Source organism: Schistocerca piceifrons, unplaced genomic scaffold (assembly GCF_021461385.2).
Source record: "Schistocerca piceifrons isolate TAMUIC-IGC-003096 unplaced genomic scaffold, iqSchPice1.1 HiC_scaffold_262, whole genome shotgun sequence".
Classification (NCBI taxonomy): domain Eukaryota; kingdom Metazoa; phylum Arthropoda; class Insecta; order Orthoptera; family Acrididae; genus Schistocerca; species Schistocerca piceifrons.
Window position 1 is genome coordinate 40,001 of NW_025728474.1, and position 7,500 is coordinate 47,500.

General features: G+C 56.0%; 1 non-coding gene and 2 pseudogenes across 1 annotated transcript; all 3 read right to left on the reverse strand.

Moving 5' to 3' along the window:
- The window catches only part of LOC124743777, a 4,230-nt pseudogene extending 2,608 nt beyond the window's left edge, over nucleotides 1–1,622 (reverse strand).
- Nucleotides 1,623–1,808: 186 nt separating this feature from the next.
- LOC124743755 lies at nucleotides 1,809–1,965 on the reverse strand (annotated as a pseudogene).
- Nucleotides 1,966–2,315: 350 nt separating this feature from the next.
- Nucleotides 2,316–4,223, reverse strand: LOC124743766. Its single transcript, XR_007010546.1, has one exon. It is a non-coding gene; the product is annotated as a small subunit ribosomal RNA (ribosomal RNA).
- Nucleotides 4,224–7,500: the final 3,277 nt, after the last annotated feature.

A 7,500-nucleotide genomic window follows, 5' to 3' on the forward strand; every position in this document is an offset into this window, starting at 1 on the left:
TGAGTTGTTACACACTCCTTAGCGGATTCCGACTTCCATGGCCACCGTCCTGCTGTCTTAAGCAACCAACGCCTTTCATGGTTTCCCATGAGCGTCGATTCGGGCGCCTTAACTCGGCGTTTGGTTCATCCCACAGCGCAGTTCTGCTTACCAAAAGTGGCCCACTTGGCACTCCGATCCGAGTCGTTTGCTCGCGGCTTCAGCATATCAAGCAAGCCGGAGATCTCACCCATTTAAAGTTTGAGAATAGGTTGAGGTCGTTTCGGCCCCAAGGCCTCTAATCATTCGCTTATACCGGATGAGACTCGTACGAGCACCAGCTATCCTGAGGGAAACTTCGGAGGGAACCAGCTACTAGATGGTTCGATTAGTCTTTCGCCCCTATACCCAGCTCCGACGATCGATTTGCACGTCAGAATCGCTACGGACCTCCATCAGGGTTTCCCCTGACTTCGTCCTGGCCAGGCATAGTTCACCATCTTTCGGGTCCCAACGTGTACGCTCTAGGTGCGCCTCACCTCGCAATGAGGACGAGACGCCCCGGGAGTGCGGAGGGCCGCCGCCCCGTGAAGGGCGGGGAAGCCCCATCCTCCCTCGGCCCGCGCAAGGCGAGACCTTCACTTTCATTACGCCTTTAGGTTTCGTACAGCCCAATGGACTCGCGCACATGTTAGACTCCTTGGTCCGTGTTTCAAGACGGGTCGTGAAATTGTCCAAAGCTGAAGCGCCGCTGACGGGAGCGATTATTCCGCCCGAGAGCATCCCGAGCCAACAGCGGCGCGGGGTCCGGGGCCGGGCCAGGTAGGTCCGTCATCCGGGAAGAACCGCGCGCGCTTGCCGGGAGCCCGAGCGCCCAAAGGGGCGAATCGACTCCTCCAGATATACCGCCGGGCAGCCAGCCAGGACACCGGGCTCTGCCCAACAGACGCGAACCGAGGCCCGCGGAAGGACAGGCTGCGCACCCGGGCCCGTAGGCCGGCACCCAGCGGGTCGCGACGTCCTACTAGGGGAGAAGTGCGGCCCACCGCACACCGGAACGGCCCCACCCCGCGGCGAGTGGAAAGGCAACCGGACACGACCCCGCCGCGGATTGCTCCGCGCGGGCGGCCGGCCCCATCTGCCGAGGGCGGGAGGCCAGTGGCCGGATGGGCGGTGAATCTCACCCGTTCGACCTTTCGGACTTCTCACGTTTACCCCAGAACGGTTTCACGTACTTTTGAACTCTCTCTTCAAAGTTCTTTTCAACTTTCCCTCACGGTACTTGTTCGCTATCGGTCTCGTGGTCATATTTAGTCTCAGATGGAGTTTACCACCCACTTGGAGCTGCACTCTCAAGCAACCCGACTCGAAGGAGAGGTCCCGCCGACGCTCGCACCGGCCGCTACGGGCCTGGCACCCTCTACGGGCCGTGGCCTCATTCAAGTTGGACTTGGCTCGGCGCGAGGCGTCGGGGTAGTGGACCCTCCCAAACACCACATGCCACGACAGGCGGCAGCCTGCGGGGTTCGGTGCTGGACTCTTCCCTGTTCGCTCGCCGCTACTGGGGGAATCCTTGTTAGTTTCTTTTCCTCCGCTTAGTAATATGCTTAAATTCAGCGGGTAGTCTCGCTGCTCTGAGGTCGTTGTACGAGGTGTCGCACGCCACACCGCAGCCGGCTGTGCACGCTACCGAGAAAGTACCGGTATGCGAACCGCCAGGCGACGGGCGCGCATCGCACGTTTGAGGAGACGCGGCCGGCCCCACAGGCGGCCGCGACACTCCCAGGTCTGCGAAGCGGGCAAACGCCGCGCGCTTCAGTATACGTAGCCGACCCTCAGCCAGACGTGGCCCGGGAACGGAATCCATGGACCCGCAATGTGCGTTCGAAACGTCGATGTTCATGTGTCCTGCAGTTCACATGTCGACGCGCAATTTGCTGCGTTCTTCATCGAGCCCACGAGCCGAGTGATCCACCGTCCTGGGTGATCTTTTCTCAGTTTCCGCCGTCTCTTTCGAGACGGTCGCATAGGCGGGAGTGAGGCGTGTGGCGGCCCCTGTTCCAGCGTTCTGTGTCCAACGGCCTCACGGCCGACGGGCGTCGTACGGCTCCACACCGGAGCGGGACAGGCACTCGGGCGAAAGTCATTCAAACCGGCGCCAGGCGCCAGGTGCCGCAGGCCAGCCGCTCCAGCGCTTCAGCGCTCGTACCACACAACATTGCGCTAGTTTTGAGAGGCACGCGTGGTTCCGCACGCGGCGCACGGCTACGGCGAGCCGTACAGGTAGCGTGTTGCGCGACACGACACGCACATCGAAAGACATGCAGTCTAGTCGGTAATGATCCTTCCGCAGGTTCACCTACGGAAACCTTGTTACGACTTTTACTTCCTCTAAATGATCAAGTTTGGTCATCTTTCCGGTAGCATCGGCAACGACAGAGTCAATGCCGCGTACCAGTCGAAGACCTCACTAAATCATTCAATCGGTAGTAGCGACGGGCGGTGTGTACAAAGGGCAGGGACGTAATCAACGCGAGCTTATGACTCGCGCTTACTGGGAATTCCTCGTTCATGGGGAACAATTGCAAGCCCCAATCCCTAGCACGAAGGAGGTTCAGCGGGTTACCCCGACCTTTCGGCCTAGGAAGACACGCTGATTCCTTCAGTGTAGCGCGCGTGCGGCCCCAGAACATCTAAGGGCATCACAGACCTGTTATTGCTCAATCTCGTGCGGCTAGAAGCCGCCTGTCCCTCTAAGAAGAAAAGTAATCGCTGACAGCACGAAGGATGTCACGCGACTAGTTAGCAGGCTAGAGTCTCGTTCGTTATCGGAATTAACCAGACAAATCGCTCCACCAACTAAGAACGGCCATGCACCACCACCCACCGAATCAAGAAAGAGCTATCAATCTGTCAATCCTTCCGGTGTCCGGGCCTGGTGAGGTTTCCCGTGTTGAGTCAAATTAAGCCGCAGGCTCCACTCCTGGTGGTGCCCTTCCGTCAATTCCTTTAAGTTTCAGCTTTGCAACCATACTTCCCCGGAACCCAAAAGCTTTGGTTTCCGGAGGCTGCCCGCCGAGTCATCGAGGAACTGCGGCGGATCGCTGGCTGGCATCGTTTATGGTTAGAACTAGGGCGGTATCTGATCGCCTTCGAACCTCTAACTTTCGTTCTTGATTAATGAAAACATACTTGGCAAATGCTTTCGCTTCTGTTCGTCTTGCGACGATCCAAGAATTTCACCTCTAACGTCGCAATACGAATGCCCCCGCCTGTCCCTATTAATCATTACCTCGGGTTCCGAAAACCAACAAAATAGAACCGAGGTCCTATTCCATTATTCCATGCACACAGTATTCAGGCGGGCTTGCCTGCTTTAAGCACTCTAATTTGTTCAAAGTAAACGTGCCGGCCCACCGAGACACTCAATAAAGAGCACCCTGGTAGGATTTCAACGGGGTCCGCCTCGGGACGCAAGCCGAGCACGCACGAGGCGGTCGCACGCCTTCAGCTCGCCCCACCGGCAGGACGTCCCACGATACATGCCAGTTAAACACCGACGGGCGGTGAACCAACAGCGTGGGACACAAATCCAACTACGAGCTTTTTAACCGCAACAACTTTAATATACGCTATTGGAGCTGGAATTACCGCGGCTGCTGGCACCAGACTTGCCCTCCAATAGATACTCGTTAAAGGATTTAAAGTGTACTCATTCCGATTACGGGGCCTCGGATGAGTCCCGTATCGTTATTTTTCGTCACTACCTCCCCGTGCCGGGAGTGGGTAATTTGCGCGCCTGCTGCCTTCCTTGGATGTGGTAGCCGTTTCTCAGGCTCCCTCTCCGGAATCGAACCCTGATTCCCCGTTACCCGTTACAACCATGGTAGGCGCAGAACCTACCATCGACAGTTGATAAGGCAGACATTTGAAAGATGCGTCGCCGGTACGAGGACCGTGCGATCAGCCCAAAGTTATTCAGAGTCACCAAGGCAAACGGACCGGACGAGCCGACCGATTGGTTTTGATCTAATAAAAGCGTCCCTTCCATCTCTGGTCGGGACTCTGTTTGCATGTATTAGCTCTAGAATTACCACAGTTATCCAAGTAACGTGGGTACGATCTAAGGAACCATAACTGATTTAATGAGCCATTCGCGGTTTCACCTTAATGCGGCTTGTACTGAGACATGCATGGCTTAATCTTTGAGACAAGCATATGACTACTGGCAGGATCAACAGGGAGCTGCGTCAACTAGAGCTGAGCAGCCGGCCGCCCGGGAGTGTGTCCCGGGGGCCCGCGCGAACACGCAAGCGTCCGCTCAATCATTCTGCAAACAGGAGGAGGCTGAGCTCCCCTGCACAATACACCTCGAAACCCTCTCAGGTCCCGGCGGCGCGCAGCGCCGTCCAAGTACTTGGTCGGGTTCGAGAGAGGCGCAATCGCCCGGAGTTAGGCGAGTAGACGCTTTCGGTGCGACCACCCGTGCTCCCAACTGAGCTTGCCGCTGCCGACAGAGGCCCGGGAGCGTGCTGTCGTGGCATTGCCGGCGGGAGACAACACGCGCCACCTACGGTGACCGGCAGCTCCAACGCCAGCGCCACAGAAGGACAAAAGCCCCACTGCCGAAGCGAACTCTCCCAGCACAGCGCACGCGCCAACACATCCGCACAGCTGCGATACAAACCACCAGCGAGAACCGCTGGGGCGACCGAGCAGCAGACGGCGTCGCGGGCGCCGAGCGCCGGGCGGCGGCGCATCCTCAACGCACACAGTCCTCAATCGGACCAGCACACTGAAGATGTCCACCGCGCTTCGCACCGGGCCCGCGAGGACCTACTTTGGCCGCACGGCGCCGCGCGCAGGGTGCGCCGGCGCGCAGCTGCGACGCCTGCCGCGTCCGTCGGCCGGCGCGCCTGCCACTGGCCGGCGCCCCACCAGCCGGCTGTAGCGCGTGCGCCCACGCACCGCGCGGCCAGCACGCCGGGAGGCGCCCCCTCACCGGCCGGGGACGGTCCCACCCAGCCACCGCCGCGTATCGCTTCACACCCAGATGCCGTTCAGTTTCGTCGGCATGGTGGGTATCGCTGGAACAACCGGTTAGTACCTCAACCTATCGTCGCCATCACCGATTCACCCCTAGCGAGAACAACCGCACCACAACAGGTTACCATTTGGTTCATTTGCGTAACTTCACCAGAAAACGCAGGCGTCCATCGCCATTTGCAACTTCAACGATTATTGCATGCCTGTGTCAGGTGTCACGCCACACTACGTCTGCCCACATACACGCAACAAAATGTGCACGCCTAGACAATACGTGGAAGGTGGCCCCCGTACGTATGCGATGTCCATTGCTCGAACGACTGTCAACCGGCCTCTGTAGCATGTCGCAGATATGGAACGCGGTGCACCATGCCATCACGGTGTGTGAGGAGAGACGACTAGGTCCCGAATACATCAACAGACAGCTCATGCTGATCGCCATCCACGGCGTCCGTTCCTCCCACACGTCTCTATGGCGTACCACACTGCAATCCAGCTCTCATAGGGAGACGACACGTAGCTGCGTGCACAATATTGCACTGTATGGTCCGCCGTTTTTGGGCGCAGTCGTTGTGCGGTCACACATGTGCCACGATGTATCATTCAGTACATAAGGACGAATGTGCAGTACAGATTGTGGTTCACGCGTACGACATCAGCGGACAGTTGACACAGGCCGCACCACAACGTAGCCTGAGTACGTCGCATGCGAAGGGCATTGAACATGCAAACTTCTCAACCAACCAGCTTGCGAAGGCAGGGGGCAAGGTGGGGACGTGGGGAGGGGCGGCATGTACGTCCTGCTGCCATCCACATTACAGTGTACAGCAGGAGCATGTGGAAGTGAGCAAGACTTGCAAGGTGTTTAACATGAAGCGATACACAGGGGTGCGGGCAGTGCGAGTAGCGAACTATATTGGCGAGGTTGCGGGTGGCAACACTACAGTAATTGAACGAGATCGTAATAACAATTACAGAGCAGGTTTAGGCGACAACGTGGGTTACGTTAAGGCGACAACATGGGTTAGGTTAAGGCACAACATGGGTTAGGTTAAGGCACAACATGGGTTAGGTTAAGGCACAACATGGGTTAGGTTAAGGCACAACATGGGTTAGGTTAGAGGCACAACATGGGTTAGGTTAAGGCACAACATGGGTTAGGTTAAGGCACAACATGGGTTAGGTTAAGGCACAACATGGGTTAGGTTGAGGCACAACATGGGTTAGGTTGAGGCACAACATGGGTTAGGTTGAGGCACAACATGGGTTAGGTTGAGGCACAACATGGGTTAGGTTGAGGCACAACAGGGTTAGGTTAAGGTACAACATGGGGTTAGGTTAAGGTACAACATGGGTTAGGTTAAGGTACAACATGGGTTAGGTTAAGGTACAACATGGGTTAAGGTTAAGGTACAACATGGGTTAGGTTAAGGTACAACATGGGTTAGGTTAAGGTACAACATAGGTTAGGTTAAGGTACAACATAGGTTAGGTTAAGGTACAACATAGGTTAGGTAAGGTACAACATAGGTTAGGTTAAGGTACAACATAGGTTAGGTTAAGGTACAACATAGGTTAGGTTAAGGTACAACATAGGTTAGGTTTAGGTAGGTTAGGTTACACGTTGTTGTACGGAAAGGTGTAGGGGGGGGGGGGGGGCGGGGGGCGGCAGGTTCGTTGATAGTGATTATAGTAAGTGAATGCTTGTGACATGATCCAGATTTGTCACGTCAGGATGCACCTTTGGCTTATTAGAGGCGGCGCTCCAATTCTATGCTTGTGTGAGACCTGTGTCTTTGACTCATGTCATTGTTTGTGCGCTGTGACAGGAGGTACTATTGTGATGTTGGGTGCACCGTTGTATAGGACATGTGTGGGTGTTGGTGCCTGGTCTGCGCAATGGTGGATGTCGAAAGGCTGGGATATTGTATTTTCCGCACGGACCTCCTGGTCTGGTTGTGATAGTGTGGATTGTGTAATGTGGCGGAGAAGATGCACTGGATGTTGTTCCATGCTGGTGCCTTACATATTGTATGTGCGCCTGTTAGAAGCAGAGAGTGGTGCGTGATCAGAGTGTCTGCTGACGTGTGGTTCCCATTTTGGCAGACTCTTTCAGCATGTATACGGACAGTTGTGTATATTTGCTGTAGTTTGATGGCTCTGCATTGATTACTAATCAGCGCCGTGTGTACGGGTAATCTGGTTCCAGTCCAAAATGTTCCATCTGTGTACATTAGTGACAAAGACTCCCCCCATGCAGTGGGGCTCGGTCTGTTATAACTCTCAAAATGTTCCATCTGTGTACATTAGTGACAAAGACTCCCCCCATGCAGTGGGGCTCGGTCTGTTATAACTCTTCCGCGTAATATATTTGCCCCACGTTTTTGCGACTGCGAGTGCGAGTGCAACGCGCATGGGGACCGACATGCTGATGGCTCGGTATCGGACGCCGTACAGTGAGCAACGCGATCGCGT